Below are 16704 nucleotides of genomic sequence, written 5' to 3'. Positions count from 1 at the left end.
CACAAGGATTCAAAGAAGTACAGGGGTAGAAAAGCCTTTTTCTGGTTTTGGGGTTTTTTTTTTCTTCTTTTTAAATTACCTTTTCAGAGGACACAATAGATAAATGAGAACAATTCTCAGGACTTTAAGAGGATTAGGCACAGTTAAAAGGCAAAGAGACAGCACAATACAGGTGTGAGGGAGCTGAAGGGGGAGAAAAGTCTCTGTGATCCTCTTCAAAAATTAAATATACAGCAAATCCATATAGATGGCAAAATCATTTACACACTGAGGGTGATTTTTTCAGAACACTATTTCCTCTTCTCCTCCTATTCACTGCTAATCAGTCTGAATTTCTGATGGAAAAACTCCATGAATAAATGTAATGGCAGAGTAAAATGCTGAATCTACTCAGGTATTTCCGAATTCCCATATTTAGAAAAATATGAATGTCTCTAGACTTCCTAGTTATATCTACATAACAATTGCTATTATAGCGATTAAGACCACCACAGGAAGCAATAAAATGCCTTACAGAAAACATAAAATATGTGCTGTGCATGGATGTGCCTCCATGGAGACACCGACAAGCAAAAACTAAAGTGCTTTCTTAGTTTCTACTCACTCATTATCAGAAGAAAATGACACTGGTGTTGTCAGAAATTTTGCCAAAGTCAAGACACTGGGACACAGCCCATCTCAGCTGGTAAAAAGATGCCCCGGGCCAAGCTACGGCTGGGAGGGAGCCTGAGGGATTACCTCGACTAAGCCCCTGCCCAAGGAGAAGCCACTCACACCAGAGCTACTTCTAACAGATCACCCTGTCTACCCATGTCCTAAAAGCACCCTCAGGTGGAGATTTCACAGCCTCCTAACCAAATTCTCGCAAAGTCCTCAGGTCTCCAAAACGCTTGTTCTGTAGCTTGACAAAGCTCGACAGAGCTCGACACGCTCCTCTCCTGGTGGCACGGAGAGCGGGAGGCCATCATGCCCTCTGCTACTGCCTTTTAGATATTTAAATAGTTAATGTCTTTTGGAAAACTTTTAAAGACCAGCCTGGTACCATGTTGCTCCTTGGTCTTTGACAGATAACGGGGTAATTTCTCCCAATTTCAGCCACTGGGAAGACCTTAGGCCCTTCTGTCTGCCCCTAACCTGGATGCTGTCGTCAACCTGCTGCTTCACCGAGGCACAGTGGTCCAAACCGAGCGTGGTGCTCCACTGAAGGCCTCCTTGCTGGAGGGTTATTTTCTGAATTAAACTTCTTGCACTGCTGTGAAATACGATGTTTATTTTTCGCAGTCAGGTAGCACTGCTGCCCGCTGCTCTTCGCTGTAGAGTTACCACCTGGCTGGTTATTCCTCTCCTTATACCTTGCAGTTGAATGTTGTTACACTACAGATATATACTCTATACCATTATTTCTACATACATAAGCACTATGTCTATCTTATAAGGACATTTAAAAGAGAAGACAGTTGCAACGCGTTTGCTTCCTTGGAGCTGATCCTCCTTTCAGTTATGTTCACATAAATCAGCTGTAACTCAATCAGGGTCAACTGCACTGCATGGATATAAATAACACAGACTTAAATATTTACTAAATACATTTAATAACTCTTTGAAAACTGGAAATTAAATGCATAAAATATAACATTTAAAGGCTGAAGGATAAACAGGAAGATACTCTGCTTATCTTCAAAGTGTTTGTAACTGACTACCAGCTTTTATCCTTACTAGGAAAATGATTATTTCTATTTTATAAAGAGCTCCTGCAATTCCTACAGGAGCTGCAGGTACCCGCACCTCTAAAGGGCAGTAAGCTGCTGTGGACAGCACACCTGACAAATTACGTTACACCAAGGGACTGTCTGGTTTCCAGCTCTGTATTCAGACCACACAGCTCCCTGCTGATCCATGGGAAGAAAGCTGGCTTAAATAATGACTGCAGTCCTTTTTGTTTAGCCTGAAAAGGATGCGGCTCTGTAACACATTTTTAATAAGAATTATCTCTGTTTCTACATACAGGATATGTAACCAAACTTGACGGGGCCTGAACACCTACTAAGCAGCATTACTGAATGAGATCTACATTGCTACAAGGTTAGAAAAGATAGATCTATGTCAGTGAAGAGCTCTGTCAGAAATACAGAAGACACATCGGTACTTCAAAAGTGGTGTATTGATCAGCAGTTATCTCAAATGACTTGAGCTCACAGAAAGCCTGTTCAAGTAGCCATATGGTGAAAAATGCATGGTAATGTTTTGCAACTAACTCTTGATTCACTTTCCTAGAGAAAAGAAAAACCTTTGTACAGAAAGCAGGAATTTGGACCACAGGAAAAAAAAAAAAAAAAAAAAAGAAAGGGATAAAAAGATAAAAAAGATACAAAAGATACAAAAAGATAAAAAGATAAAAAAGATAACAAAGATAAAAAATATCTTAAAAGATAAAAAAAGATAACAGCAGCACACTACTCATCACAACACACACCATTAGTTGTTTCTGTTCCACAGACAGAAATACCGTATTTACGTTTGATTACAGATTTTCTCCACCCAAATCCCACTTCTTTGGCATGGAAAACAGCAGCTCCCCATAGGGATTTTGATGAACTTGTCAGTTAAGCAAAATAACTTTATATCACCACACTCAGAGACACACATGTCACAGACACCCCGTGTGTGACAGCAATTAAAACCCCTAGAAAAGCAGAAGGGAAGGTGCATCCTGAGTAAGCTACTTCTAAAAGCACTATGTAGCAAGAAGTTTTCAAACGGGTCCTCAGTAGAAGTACTGGTTACCTATGTGTGGCATTTTCTGAATTGTGGAACAGCTGATGCGTTGGACATGCAACACTAACTTTTCTTTTCAGAAAGAGGAGGACAAGTGGAGATGGTGCACAGCAAGAGGAGGGGATCCTCTTTGGGGACACACAACACGCACTGAGGCCACCTCCTCTGGCACGGGAGCCCGATAACTGCATCTGGTGGGCTTGTGGTTTTACAGGTACTGCCAAAAATCTACCAGTGGAGTCACTTGCTGTCCCCCGAGCCGCTGCTCCTGACACAGGTGTTTCGGGTGGGTGGGCACAGGCTTCCCGAGACATCGTGGGAGATTGCTCCCGAGAGCAGAGGGCAGCTTTCGGCACCAGTGTTCGAGCACCTCCACACGCTGCAGCCGGCAGCTTCCCAACATGGTTTTCCATGGGCTACACCAGCAGGGATCTACCCTTCCGTGGAGGTGACTTGCCCTGGCCGTGGTTTGACCCAATGTTTTCCCCTTAATCCTGGGCTGCTGTGATTGCAAAAGCTGCAACCGCAGAGCGCCAGTAACACTTTTATCTAGGTGCGCACAGGTATTCATTTTTATTTCCTTCTGCTGTTAAAGGGTTAAAGGTTAAACGATTATTTAGTCAATGGGGTCTTCTGCAGCACCACACCAGTGAAGTTTCCTACTTTGCAAATACCAACGGGAGATAAAAGGAACAGGAGAAAAGAGCTTTTGTAGAACAAGGCAAGATGAGTGACACACAATGCTTCTCATGACAAATGGGAGCTTTATAAAGATAAGGGAAACTAATAGATATGCTTATTATGCAGAGTCTTAGTTTTATGTATTTTATCTCTGCTTTGTGGTTTTACCAGTCAAACATAAAAATGCAGTTTACATGAAACTATTTCATTTCTTATTTCACTTCTTCTGATAAACTCTCTGAAAGCATTTTAGATGAATGCAAATGGGTGACTTAAAATACAAAGGATAAGATTCAACTGACAATGGGAGTCTAATAATTCATGCATGCCTTTTACAGCTGGCTGGTGAACCCTGTAGTTTCCAAACCTGAGACCAAATTAAGAAATTAAGATGCAGATTTAATGAGAGATGCTCTAACTTGACATGAACAAGAACAGGGATTGAGCCAAGTACTGAAAGTGGAAATTGAAGCTTTCTAAGGACAGTGCCGTGTTGGCCTTTGCAAGCCCCTTCCCATGGAGGGTCTGAAGCCACGTTTGCTACGACATAAGGACAAAGTAGTTCTGGAGGGTCATCCTCAACCACATCTCTCTCCTCTCTCTCAAGCAGACTCTGAATTTTGACAAATTTTAATTTAAACTTACCACACTGACATTACAAATCCATCAGACTTTGAAGCAGTGCATTGAAGAAAACTCAACCCTAAGGATATCATTGACATGCAGAGGCACCTAGATTTTATAATTTATTTTACATAAATTATTTCCATTTGAATTTTAGATTTCTCTGTTTTCCAGATTCTTGCTTTATTCATGCAAATGACAAAAATTACCTTCAAAACCTTGAGAGAAAATTAGACTGGTCTTGAATACACACCTCTAATAACCAGCAATTTTTATAGAACAAATTGTATCAATGGACAGTTCTGCATGAGCTAGGATTATCTCAGAGTAGTGTCGCAGGATCAGGCCTTCTGGTCTTTGCTAACCCAGTGAATAGGTTTCCAGCTGCTGGGCCATATTACCTGAACTGATAGCTGCAGACCTTAGAAAAGTCTCTTTAGGAGATGGGAATACTTTCTGTAGGCTAATGCTTTGTATTCACAGTCTAATCAGGAGAAACTGCTCCTTTTATTTAGTTCAGCTTTCTAATTATGCCCTGAATTGTGTTATTTTGTAATATGGAAATAAAGCAGTAACTTGAGATATTTTTGGACTTGCATTATTACAAACCAATTTATCTCACTTTTATATGGGAATTAAAACAAATGTCCTTACATATGAAGTAGACAGTTTATAAATCTCCCAGAAGACTCTTCCAGGTCATCTGAAGATTTCATCTCATTCTCTACACTATGTTGTGCAAATATAAGAACGAGAAACATTTTTTAATAAAAATTAAAATTAGCTTCCACTGCATTGTATGTTTGCAAAAATATGGAAAGTAAAAAGACTGGAATATAAATGTGTTCTCAGACATTTTAATGTCTAATGCCCCTACTCACCAAAACTACCACATCATTTTAAAGGCAAATTAAAAAAGGGAAATATCTGTTTTCCAGTGAAACTTGTGTTTCATATACTTTGACTTTAAATTGGCGTTGCTTGGGAAGGGCCACTGCCCTTCTCTCTCCAGCAAAGGTGGTGGCCTTTTGTTACCCAAACCGCTGCAAGGGCTGCATCACATTTCTCACAGAGCAACACCAGCTGTTATCACAGTGGCCTACGGCCAGGGCCCAGGGAAGATGTCACTGCACAGAAATCTCCAGTCACAAAGCACCCCTAAAACGACGCTAATTCAAGAGAGTCTGAAGAGGTAGCAGCTGTTTGCATCCTTTTGGGGACCCTTTCTGCCCCCCCAGCCGAGGTGCTGCATGGCAGAGAGGACAGGCCGTGGCCACAGCTCTGCATGGGATACACAGGGGGTGAAGGTTCTCCCACACGCCCCCCTCCTTTTGACAGCACCATACCCTCAACTGAAAAAGAACCCAACCAGCTGTAAAAGCAAACGCTGCTCTCATTTCCTTAGACAGCTTGATTTATGGAAGTTTCAGGCAATAGCAACTTTACCCAGGCAAGCATGTCTTTCCACAAGGATTGTACACTTCTGGTGTCTGAGAAATATAAAATATTATGTGTGAAGCAGACCTGTCACCTCCCTTTACTGACCTGGCTCAGTAATCCTCTTTTCATGCCCCACTAAGGCTTTCCAGCAGCCCATGCACATCCCAGGTTCTGCTGCCAGCTCCCACAGATACCGACAAACTCTCGCTTTCTTCACTTGGATGGTACCAGTTCAACTGCAGATAATACCACGCCACCCTGAAGCTTATCTACTGACGACTTCCAGGACCCCTGCCTCCATCCCCATCCTTTTAAGCATCATAATCTGCTCAAGCTGTCATTTAGCAGTGCCCTTTGGAGAATAGAGCAGATTGAAAAAAACAAAATTCTTTTCCTAGATTAGAAGGTTTTAGCAGCACTTAGGGAAAGCGGTTTCCCTTTCTTTTAAGCTAACATTAATTTGGAAAAAAAAAAACAACCCTCCAAACGCCACAAACCTCCACGCTGTGGACACCAGGCTCCAGCATTTTGGACAAAAGAGGCAAACATCTGGCAAACGATGCAAGAGACAGAGATTTCCATTTGCAGGAGGTCACTTAACAGATGAGAGACAGGGACCACACCACTTAGCTGCTGTTCTAACCTACTGCTCCTAATGGCATCAATATAATCCACACTATTATCAGTATTTCATCATAATTTTATAGCATTTGAATATTTTATAGGTGAAAAAATAAATGCGCAAGCCAAGAAACACGCTCTATGAGAAACACTAAAGGTTGCAACATCAAGCAGTCAAGTGGTGTAATGTCAAACCAGGTCTCCCTGTGCTACTTTAGTACACAGGCACTATGATACAGCACATGCTTATGCCTCAGGACCCTCTGAATTCGTGGAGAATTATTTAATACACCCTTTCCTCCTCACTTTTCAATCTGGTAAATCCATTGCTCAATAAGCGTACCCTTCAATCCCTGTTGCGAAGATATAATGCCTGCTTTCTCTGTAAGATTTTTACAGATTTTTGCCAATCTGAGCTGTTGTACCGTTTAGTATTTACTTTTCACAGTGTGTGGAAGACAACTGTGCTCCTCTGCACAGGTGAGCATCAGCAGTTCTTCGGAAACACAGCTCAACAGCAACATGAGACAGGCAATGGTATGTAAATTGCAATGCTCGTGAAGTTTTACAAATGACAACGGATGCTACCCAAGGGACATTTGATAAACAAATCATAGTAGTTATGCTGATTGCAGTTATTACTGTATGAAATAGCAAGGCACGCAAATAGCCTTTGTGAAATGTCTATGGGAATGTCACAGAATCAGTCATACCATTTAATTATAAATTCTGTGCTTAGTAATTATACGAAAGGTGACACTGAAGGAAATGATGGGATTTTAGTTTCAGAAAATTTCCCTTTAATGGCTGGTTGTTTTGCAGGCTGAAAGCACTAGGGTGGCTTATCCAAGAGGCACTGCTCAGGAGCACCCTGGCCTGAGCTGCAGCCAGGCTGCGTATCCCCGGCACACGGGGGTACCTGTGGCATGTGCGACAGGCAGGCTCTGGGGCATGTGTGCTGCCCCATGATGTTTCATTTTTTTATTTATTTTTTTTACTCAAGCTAAAACCTGTATTTGTTCTACAGCTCAAGGAGCTCCATGTGCCTGACAGAAATAATTTTATTGCAGCAGACCTGAGGTTGGATGGCTTTCATCAGTGAAAATAGTTGGTCTATTAAGTTAGCATCCTGTGGAAATTCTCACAATATTACATCTGGTAGATCAGAAAAAAAATGCAGGTTAACTTTGTGGATATATTTCAGTGTAATGGAAAAACAAAAATGATTCCACAGGAACAGCAAGTACCCAAAGAGTAACATCACAGTTCCTTCAGAGATACGAAAGTAAAGAAGATTAAAGTTTGGAAAGTAGCTTCCCAGATTACTTCTCTTTTACAGCCAGTAATAACAATCACATCTCATTCTTTCAAGAAGTCATCAGCTATCTGCTGGCCTTCACTGAGCAAGAGCTCATATCAGCACAGTGCTGAAATCCAGCGACAGGGGCAAAAATATTTCTGTTGTGGTGGCAGCTCTGCAGTGCTGAGAGGGGCCGCAGAGCCTGAAGCCCCAGCCAGGCACCCTGCCACCGGCACGGCGTGCCACAAGCAGGACAGCGGAGAATTCAGTAAGCCCAAGAGGAAATGTTCTCATACCGGTGGGGAGAATCATTTTGCCTTTAAATTAAGGCTTTCTTCCAACAGGCTCATATGCCTTTGAAGGCTTTTTTTTGTTTTGTTTTGTTTTTGCTAATAAGAAAATTAAATATCACACACTGTTTTGTGCTTTTTTTTTTTTTTTTTTTTTTTTTTTAACAGAAAGTTCCAAATAAACTACAGAAGAAATAACCGATAGATCATCGCAAAAACATTGTGTGCCTCGGTGAGTTTCCTTCGTGCATTTAACCAGAAACAATTATTATTCCTACTAGGAGAACAAGGTAGGAGCTGGGAAACGATTCACATTTGAAGAATCACCACTGCTGAAGCAGAAAACAAAACAGCATTAAACTCTTTAGGAAACTAGCCAAGCCGTGCATGTTATATACACTGCAACATTGACTCATCAGCTGTTTCCAGAATTTCATCCCAAAGGTGACCAAAAGCAAAGTGGCCGCTAGCAGGAAGTATTACATTTAATGACAATATTCACTTGTCCTGAACAAGTAAACACACAGGGGACTCAGTCTACAAATTTGTTCTGTAAATGTTGGCTTCAAGGACTATAAATAACCGTTCACTATTACCCAGTCCTGCTCTAGTTCTGGGAGGGATTAAAATTCAGAGTTTGTCTGCTGCCATGGGAGCAGTAAATGCAAGACATGGCGTGGAGTTTGGGCTGGGCAGTGGTAGCAGACTGAAGACCTCATCGGCAAACTCTCCCTGGAGGTACAATGGCTGGCATGAATGTGAGTGTGAACACACCTCACTGCTGTGTGCTCCGCACAACGTATGGCCTCGGCACCCCTTCAACCTGTGGCAAAACATGCACCTCCACTAGCCTCAACGAGGCAATGCAACCTACTTTACTGATATGGTCTTCTCTCTGACATGCACCAGCTTCCAAAAATACCTGCAGGGATACAAAGAAGATCTTTCTACTTTACTTGGAGAGCCCTTAGAAACTATTGCAATGGAGCAGGGCCTCCTGGAAAGGCAGCAGTCTCTGCACAGCACGTTGCTTCAGCAGCTCGCACAGGGACTTTCACGGGTGCCTTCCTGAAGCATCCGTGTAGCCATGATGCTCCACAACAGCAACTGGTTGAAGTTGCCTAGTCAGTATTTATGCCAACAAAATAAGAATGCCTCAGATAGAAGCATCTAAAGGACCAAATTTCTGAGGGCAAAATCAAAGTCAAATCAAGGAGCCGGATGCTTCTGGAGATGTCACCATCATAGCTCCAAGCCCACCTTGCCTGAGGACCCATACCAAGTTCCTATGAACAGTAATTCTGAGCTGAAGTCTAAACCCCTCATGGTTACATTAATTATTCAGTCACGAAATGTCCGTGTTCACATCCATGGCCCATGGCCCTGCACACTCCACCACCTCCCCTCAGCCCACCTCCACCTCCTTCACCTCTCCAGCATGTGTCGCTGCAGAGGAAGGACAACTCTCACCCCAGCTCACAGTGAGGAGGACAGCCACCTCTCAGGCGCACAGAAGAAGCAGCACCATCGCTCACTGGATGCTACATACACTGCAAAACCCAAAGCTGACATGCAGAGTAACCACGGCTGCTTCAGAGACAGGGGTTCTTCCTTGCCCAGAGAAACCGCTGGTGCTGAAGCCAACTTTGATGTCAGATCTGGTATTTATGACCACCTGACCACAGCCTGTGACATTCTGAAAAGTTGCTCTAAGTCACATCATGAAGTACAGAGGTCTGGGAGAAGAACATGCCCAGAGCTGTGAAATTCCCCTTGTCACAAACATGCCAGAGGGAATCTTGTTCCCTCCCTACGATATGGTGAAACACGACAGACGCTGACGCACAGGTACCATGCTGGGAGAAAGAGCAAGAGTGTGATAACACTGATCAACCCTTAGACGTGCTTACAAACGCCGTCACATTCACTGCTCTAGGTAGTTACAAGCTTGGCAATGACAACATTATACACCAGAGTGATTCAGGTTAACGGGTGCGATGAATTATGCTGCAATATGTTTCTCGCAGCAGGAGGCTTAGCATACCAAAGGGAAAAAATTGGGGTCATATTCTGACAGATTACCACCTGCAGAGGCCAAATGCAAAGGCAGACAGTACAGGAGTAAACAGGTCTAAAAGGACTAATTTCTAATTCCCTCTGTCTGCAATACAAAACTGTGCCTTCTAATGTCACACTGCCAAAGCCAACCTCAATTTCTATGTCCTAAGAGCACCCAACACAACTAGTTTTTCAGCTTGCGTTTCACAGGAAAACATACAGAGTAAAGATGAAGAAAATGTATATATTTTAAATATATTTTAGCTACTCAAGCTAAATATTTTACAGAGCTTGTTCCCTTATAATAGGAACTTCCTTATGCAAGAAATTTGCATACATCAGAAAAAATAAATATTTATGGATTATATCCATAACTTGAATAATAATTCAAAACACCAAGTGTTAAAGCACTTGCTCTGCGGGTTATGATGCAGATGCAGCAGGAGGAGGAAATTTGTCTCTTCAGCCTGTAAGAGAAACTCTAGCAGCTTATCTAGAAGGAGATTAAATTATTCAGATAATTGGACAGAGAAGCAATGGAAAAGCATGTTGCTGCTTTCAAAGGGCATCAAATGGCTAAAAGAGAAATTGAAGCAGTATCGAAGACAATGCCACAAGTCAAATGGTTTATACAGACTATATTCAGCAGAGATTCCTCATCTGCTGGAAAAAAAAAATGCTGTCTCTACTTTCTGTATCAGTTACAGAGACAATAAAGATGCTCATGAACTACTTAGAATCATTTGGGAGTTGCTCAGCCAAGAAATGAACAGCAATGGCCCTGGCTTAAGTCAACAAAGGATTAAAGTTGTTTCATATTGGTGACTCCCTGGAACTGACTTTATGAGGATTTCTGAATTTTATTGTCTCTTTGAAGTAGATATTTGACACAAAAGAGTGTATCAGCAAAACAGTCTTCTTGCAAGGACAGTAATGTTTGAAGCCAGGTCCGTGCATCTCCACAACTGATGTTCGTCTCCAGTGGGAATGTCCTGAGACCCACCAAATCATTTTGCTTGGGTCACTTCAGGTGATAAGAAATTTCAGTCACAGCTGAGTTTAGCTATATTTCAAGTGCAGACAGAAGTGAATACCTCAAGAAATTCCATTATCAATCCTCAGAACTGTCTAATATCTCTTGCTTGACATTAGTGTTTGTTATAATAGCTATAAAATAAGTTACACATCACTAAAGGAGACAAACACGAAGTGCGACAGAAGTAATGTACATCCCCAACTTGTATTATTAAAATAATGGCTTTTCCCTCTCTCACTAGCTGAGCACTTAGCTTTTTTGAGCTAGAAATAATTCTTCATCTGTCACTTTTTCCAAACAAAAAAAGGAGAAAGCCTTCATTTCATTCTTCACCTTCACCGCTGCACTGCTAAATTGACTGACATACAATCTCGGCATTTTAGGGTATTCAGTGCCAGACTTCAGCTGCTGTTATAAATCATATTTCTCCACACTTATTGCATTTTATTCATTTTACACATGACCAGAGATTAGAGTTCAAATGAAATAGATTTTGCTATCCTTCTTATATTCCAAACATCACTAGTCTAGAAATCTTTAATTTTACTCACTTCAACTACTGAATAATTCAATGTAAAAGGAGAAAAAAACCCAACATTGCAATACACAGTTTGAGATTTTGAGAAAAAAAAAAAAAAAAAACGGCCGTGGCTGTGTCCCTGTAGCCCAGTGTGCACGCAGGACCCGAGCTGGTTCTCGACTCTGCAGCAGGGGTATCTCCCGGTGGGCACGGCATGGAGCCGCAGGACGAGCGGCCACCTCAGGAGGGCTCCGGGGAAGGGGAAGGGGAAGCACGGGCTGACACACCAAGAGCCCGGCATGCTCAAACCCTCACCCTGAGTTTTGGGATTTGAGAAGTGTGATCATGAACTGACTCTTTTCAGGGAATGTAATACCTGCAATTACCAAAATCACCATCTTCTATCCTCAATTTTCAAGAGAAAATTTGTTGAAGTGCTAAAAAGCACTCCATCAGAGACACGCTGGCCACCCGGTGGGAAGCCGGCACAGCAGAAATGGCCACGCGAGGCCCTGAACTTCCCAGAAATATCTCAGGGATCAAATATTGTTCATAACAGGAGAGACCAGACAGCCTTACCACTTACAATCTTTCCTTACCAAATGGCCGCTGAGTGAACTTTCTTAAATTATTAACTTATTCTAGAGTAGAAAATAAACTCAGGTCAAACAATTTCAAGACAATTCCATTTATGTTAGATGGAGGAATAAGCAAGAGTGAATATTCAGTGAAAGGTATTGATCATAAAAAGACAAACAAATTGCAAGCTAATGTGTGTATAAGTAAACACACAGATGAACAAATAGATTAGGGGAACTAAAAATATTATGGCCCTCAAATAGTCATGCATAATAAAACAATTTTAATGAAACTTTCACTCAGAGAAGCTACCTAGCTCTCTATAATTTTACTTTGCTGTAATTCGGGATACATGGTGCTAACAAATAGTTCAAGAAAAAGAAAAAAGTTCTTATTTAAAGAACAGCTCTAAATAATTAATCTTATGTTGATAGTGTGTTAAGGTAAACCTCTCTGATCGGCATTCTAGAAAATTAAATGTTCTTAGAAGAGGCCTCTGTCAGACCAAAAGAGGTGCTGGCATTTATTACTTATGACAGGAGAATCTCAAGTAAGGTTTAGGTCTGTCTGGAGATGTCTTTCCCTAGGGTAAAAAAGCCCAACGTTTGGAGAAAATGAAGAGAAAACATCTAATCATGGCAATGGTGTAGACTCAACACTGTAGCTCACACACTTAAACATATAGCGAAAACCTCTTAAGAAAATTGTACCACAAATTGGCACTTGTGTATCACATGATAGACCAAGCACAAAACTTTTGACAAACAGAAATACAGATGTGCAAAACATCAGTTGCCTGAGGCTACACCACGTCCTGCTGGAAGAGTGCATCCAACTGGGATCTGAAGCCCAGAGCATCGTTCTGTAATGATGGCACAGCCCATGAGTGACAGCTTTCATGTATGGCTGGATTCACAGGGGAACACAAAATGACTGAAATGAAACATTACCTGAAATAACCACTGAAGCATGCTAATAACACAGGTTAATTTCTCAAATTCTAATAATTTTAGCTGCACAATAATAATTAACAATTAAATCTCATTTTCATTTCTTCTTAGGTGTTACTTTGGTGAAGCAAAAATGTCTGCCCTTACAACACTGTCTTGGGCTGAGGTTCCACAGATGCCATATCAGCAGAGCAACACTTGTATATAAATAAAACATGCCATTTTAGCACTATGTCCCTTAGGAGCAAACTACAACCTGTTGGTTACATGTGGTTAGAACAGGTGTGCAAGGTGCTGCGGGTCTCTCCTACCCCCAGTCCTACCCCGAGAAGACAGCAATCAGAGCATCAACATGCCCAACCTCTCCTCCACAGTGGATGAGCTCCCTCACTTGATCTGCCTCCACAGAAGACCGTGCACTGTTTCTTTCTTTATGCAGAAAGCATGAATAAATGTGGAAAAGTAAGTGAATGACCTTTCCATTTATCTAGAAACAGATCTTCTCAGCTGAGAGTAAACTTAACATCAGCACTCAAGTACGCATTTATTTAGCAAAACTTCTACTGACCTTCTCTTCAGCCAATTTAAATACACAATGCATAGCATCAAAGAAGTGATTAGCCATCTTGTATTTTGGGCTTAACCTCCCTGCCCCACAGGCCATCTGACTTCCAGACACAGCCTTTGGGCTTTCGGGAAGTCACGGCCCTTCAGAAGTGCTGTATGTTGGGCACAGAAGGACCAAAAAGTTCCTGGCATGCCACGGTGTGCATCTTCCCATGGCTCTTCTGTGCTTAAGATGAAATCAGGCCTGCCAATGTAAACATATTCCAACCTCATTGCAACAGCATATCAGGATGCACATACCAGCAGGATCAAATGTTTCTCTTCCATCCTTTGCATGGAGCTACACGGAGCCTTTCTGAAGCTGCATGAGGAAGGCAAGGTACGAAGCATCTCAAAAGATGAAGAATCATCCTCTAAAGAAAAGCAAGACGGAAACCCAGAGACAGCAGAGCTTATAAAGCTCCCCTTGGTTCACAGGTTGGGTCTTTACACTTGGTATACTTTTATCAGTGTGGGCAAATGAGATAACATGGTACATATTATGCAGGTAGGCTCCTGTGTCAAGCTGCAGGTCACAACTGACGACTGGCTTGACAATCAACAGAAGCTCATGTATCTGCACAAGGTTGTCATGGCAATGAAACGTCTGCGAATGCAGCTGATACGAACTGCTGCTTTGCCTTGACAGCGCTGAAAAATATTGCCAAAATTATTCATAGCCTGGAAATAAGAGAGGCGCAAATGCCCTAATGGTTTTCTCCACCACTATATGCTGTTAACCATTTTGAGGTTTTGTAATTTTCTTCTTTTTTATTGCACAGTAAATCAGTCAGCCTTCCATTATGACAGCAAGCAGCCCTTTCATTTAATGTATTCAGGTCTCACAAAATTAAATTTATAATCCAAAATAAATATAAGCATTTTTATAGTTTTATAATCACACACAGTAGCCTAGTAAGCTAATAGTGCAAAAAAAGCACAAAATAAATAAGTCAAGCCCCAGATCACTCCTACAAGAGGGGCCAATCTCTGCCAGCACTGCAGAGCAGCTCTCCGTGAGTGTGTTTCTTCAGCTTTGACTGGGGGTTCCAATGGAACTGGAAAGGACAACGTTCATGCATGGTGCCCATGCTGATTCTGCTCTGTGGAGACTAGGTTTTCCTGAGCCACCCATTCAGAGTCTTAACAAGGCAAAAAAGAATGTATTTGAGCCCATGCTATGCTCCTAATGAAAAGCAAGGCACCACGCAGAAGATTCATTTTACAGACCGAGTTTCAAAATTTTTTTCTGTCCTTTCACCTTCAATTTTGTCTCCCTCAATACAGCCATATGAATGTTTTATTTATATCCAGTCACTTTCACCCAGTTGGAAGGCATTCTCTGAAATAAAACTGCTCTTTTCCTGAGACAGTCCAGTTAATGGATTCCCTTCGCATCTACTCTCTTCAGCAACTGAACCTCCTTGATCTACTGAGACACCAGGCTTACAAAAAACCCACCCCAAAACAATCCCCCCCTCCACACAAAAATCCTCCAGCCCTTCCAGAAGAACAAGACTTACTCTTCTCCACAGCTAGATGTTTAATAATTACGTAATTCTGAACACACACGTTGGTGATACTCTCTGGATTTATCAGAGAGAGGCTGCACCCAAGTAAGACTGATGTAACATGCTGCCACGCTACACGACCACTGGGTAGTTATTTCAGCTGCATCACCAGGTCTGGGAACATTTTCTGGATAATTTATTGGATTTCCTTGTAATTCTACCAGCTCCAGGATATTAATTTCTGGGAGCATTTATTTTATGTACACACTCATTCTGCCCCTACCTCATCTTCTATCTCAGAGCAGACTCCACCCATCTGGCAGGGAATGAGGTCTCCACCTAACCCTTTCATGCAGGTTGTTGAAGCAACCAAGTATTCCTCTACCTCAAAGCAATCCCAGAAGAATTATCTTGCCCATCTACCACATCCAAGAACTGAACAATGGCAACAGCCCTGCCCTGTTCCCATGTTAATTACGGTCATCTTGTTTCCTCCGTCATTGTGGCCCTGCTACAAACCCCAGAAAAGTCAGTGGGAAACTTTCAGTGCCAGTGAATTTTGACCCAGGCCTGTGTTGAGAATATATTCCATATATTTGCATACAAAGTAAGATCTAATTCTGCTTGGAGACCTTCAGGGGAATTCAAAGTGCAAGCTGGTGTCACTGACGGAGTGGGGAAGAAAAAGGCTCATCCTACACATATTACTTCCCTCTAAAGACCTTTAGAGTAGAACACTGGTTATTAAAAACCACTGACAGAGATATACATATATATATAAAGCAAGCCAACTTCTCACTTATTTTCTAAATTATAATGTAATTATTATTTAAAACAAAGCATTTACATATTGCTTTTGCTACTTAGAAACAAACTTGTTCTGGCTGGAAGCATCCCTTCTGTTTAACAACACTATCACAGTGCTGCGTAGAGAGAGTACGTGACCACTCAGTTTGAGTGTTTTGGGATCTAAAGGTTGCATTCAAGTACAAAGATCAGTCTGCATTCTAGCAATCAGTTAATTTAACTGATTTATTTATTAGCATGAAAATGATTTTATTTTCTAAAGTGTAAAAGTGAACAGAGAGTGTGTTAGAGCTGCTTAAGAGAACGGTTAGATTCACTCAAGGCTAAGGCAGCAAAACCTTAATTCCTGACCAGTCATCATTATAAACTTAAACCCTGGCAAAATAAAGAAAAATAATTCCTTAAAGAAAAAAAGTTAGAAATTTTCCTCTTCTGTGAGTTACCTGAGGCTACATGATTATTTTGATGGAGGCTAATTTCTCAGAAGCATCAAGAGGCAAAGAAAAACACTGGAGAATGAGAGTGCTCCAGGGAGCAGCCTGAGAAGCGATGCCCGGGCTGTTGACTTGGCAGGACTCCTGAAGCACCCGAAACTAATGGGCATCTCCGCATCATCTCCATTTCCACGGTCCACAAGAAGTTTCTGCTGTGCATGAGGATACAAGACCCCGACCTGCAGTGTAACCCCACCAGAGTTATTCAGGTGCAGAAAACTGCACAGGGAGAATGAAATATTTTGGCCTTCGTTTTACTTTGATATATTGGTTCTTGAAAGACTATATTCCTCCAGAACTGCAGAATGGTCGATGTTCAAAGTGTATTGTTTTAGCAGTGGCTGCAGTGTACTGAAGCCTCTCCATCCTCAAAAAAAGAACCCTAAACCCCACTCCACATGCCCCCCCCCCC

The 16704-nt window shown here is 41.8% G+C and overlaps 1 protein-coding gene across 3 annotated transcripts in view; it reads right to left on the bottom strand.

Annotated features, from left to right (window-relative positions):
- The window catches only part of GRM7 (glutamate metabotropic receptor 7), a 206532-nt gene that overhangs the window by 32969 nt on the left and 156859 nt on the right, over positions 1-16704 (bottom strand). The gene's annotated exons all lie outside the window — the stretch shown is intronic.

This window comes from Athene cunicularia (assembly GCF_003259725.1).
Source record: "Athene cunicularia isolate RWA chromosome 12 unlocalized genomic scaffold, athCun1 chr12_part1, whole genome shotgun sequence".
In the NCBI taxonomy this organism is placed as follows: Eukaryota; Metazoa; Chordata; class Aves; order Strigiformes; family Strigidae; genus Athene; species Athene cunicularia.
Note: the sequence above shows the minus strand (reverse complement) of the source record. Positions and strands in the feature narration are given on the sequence as shown.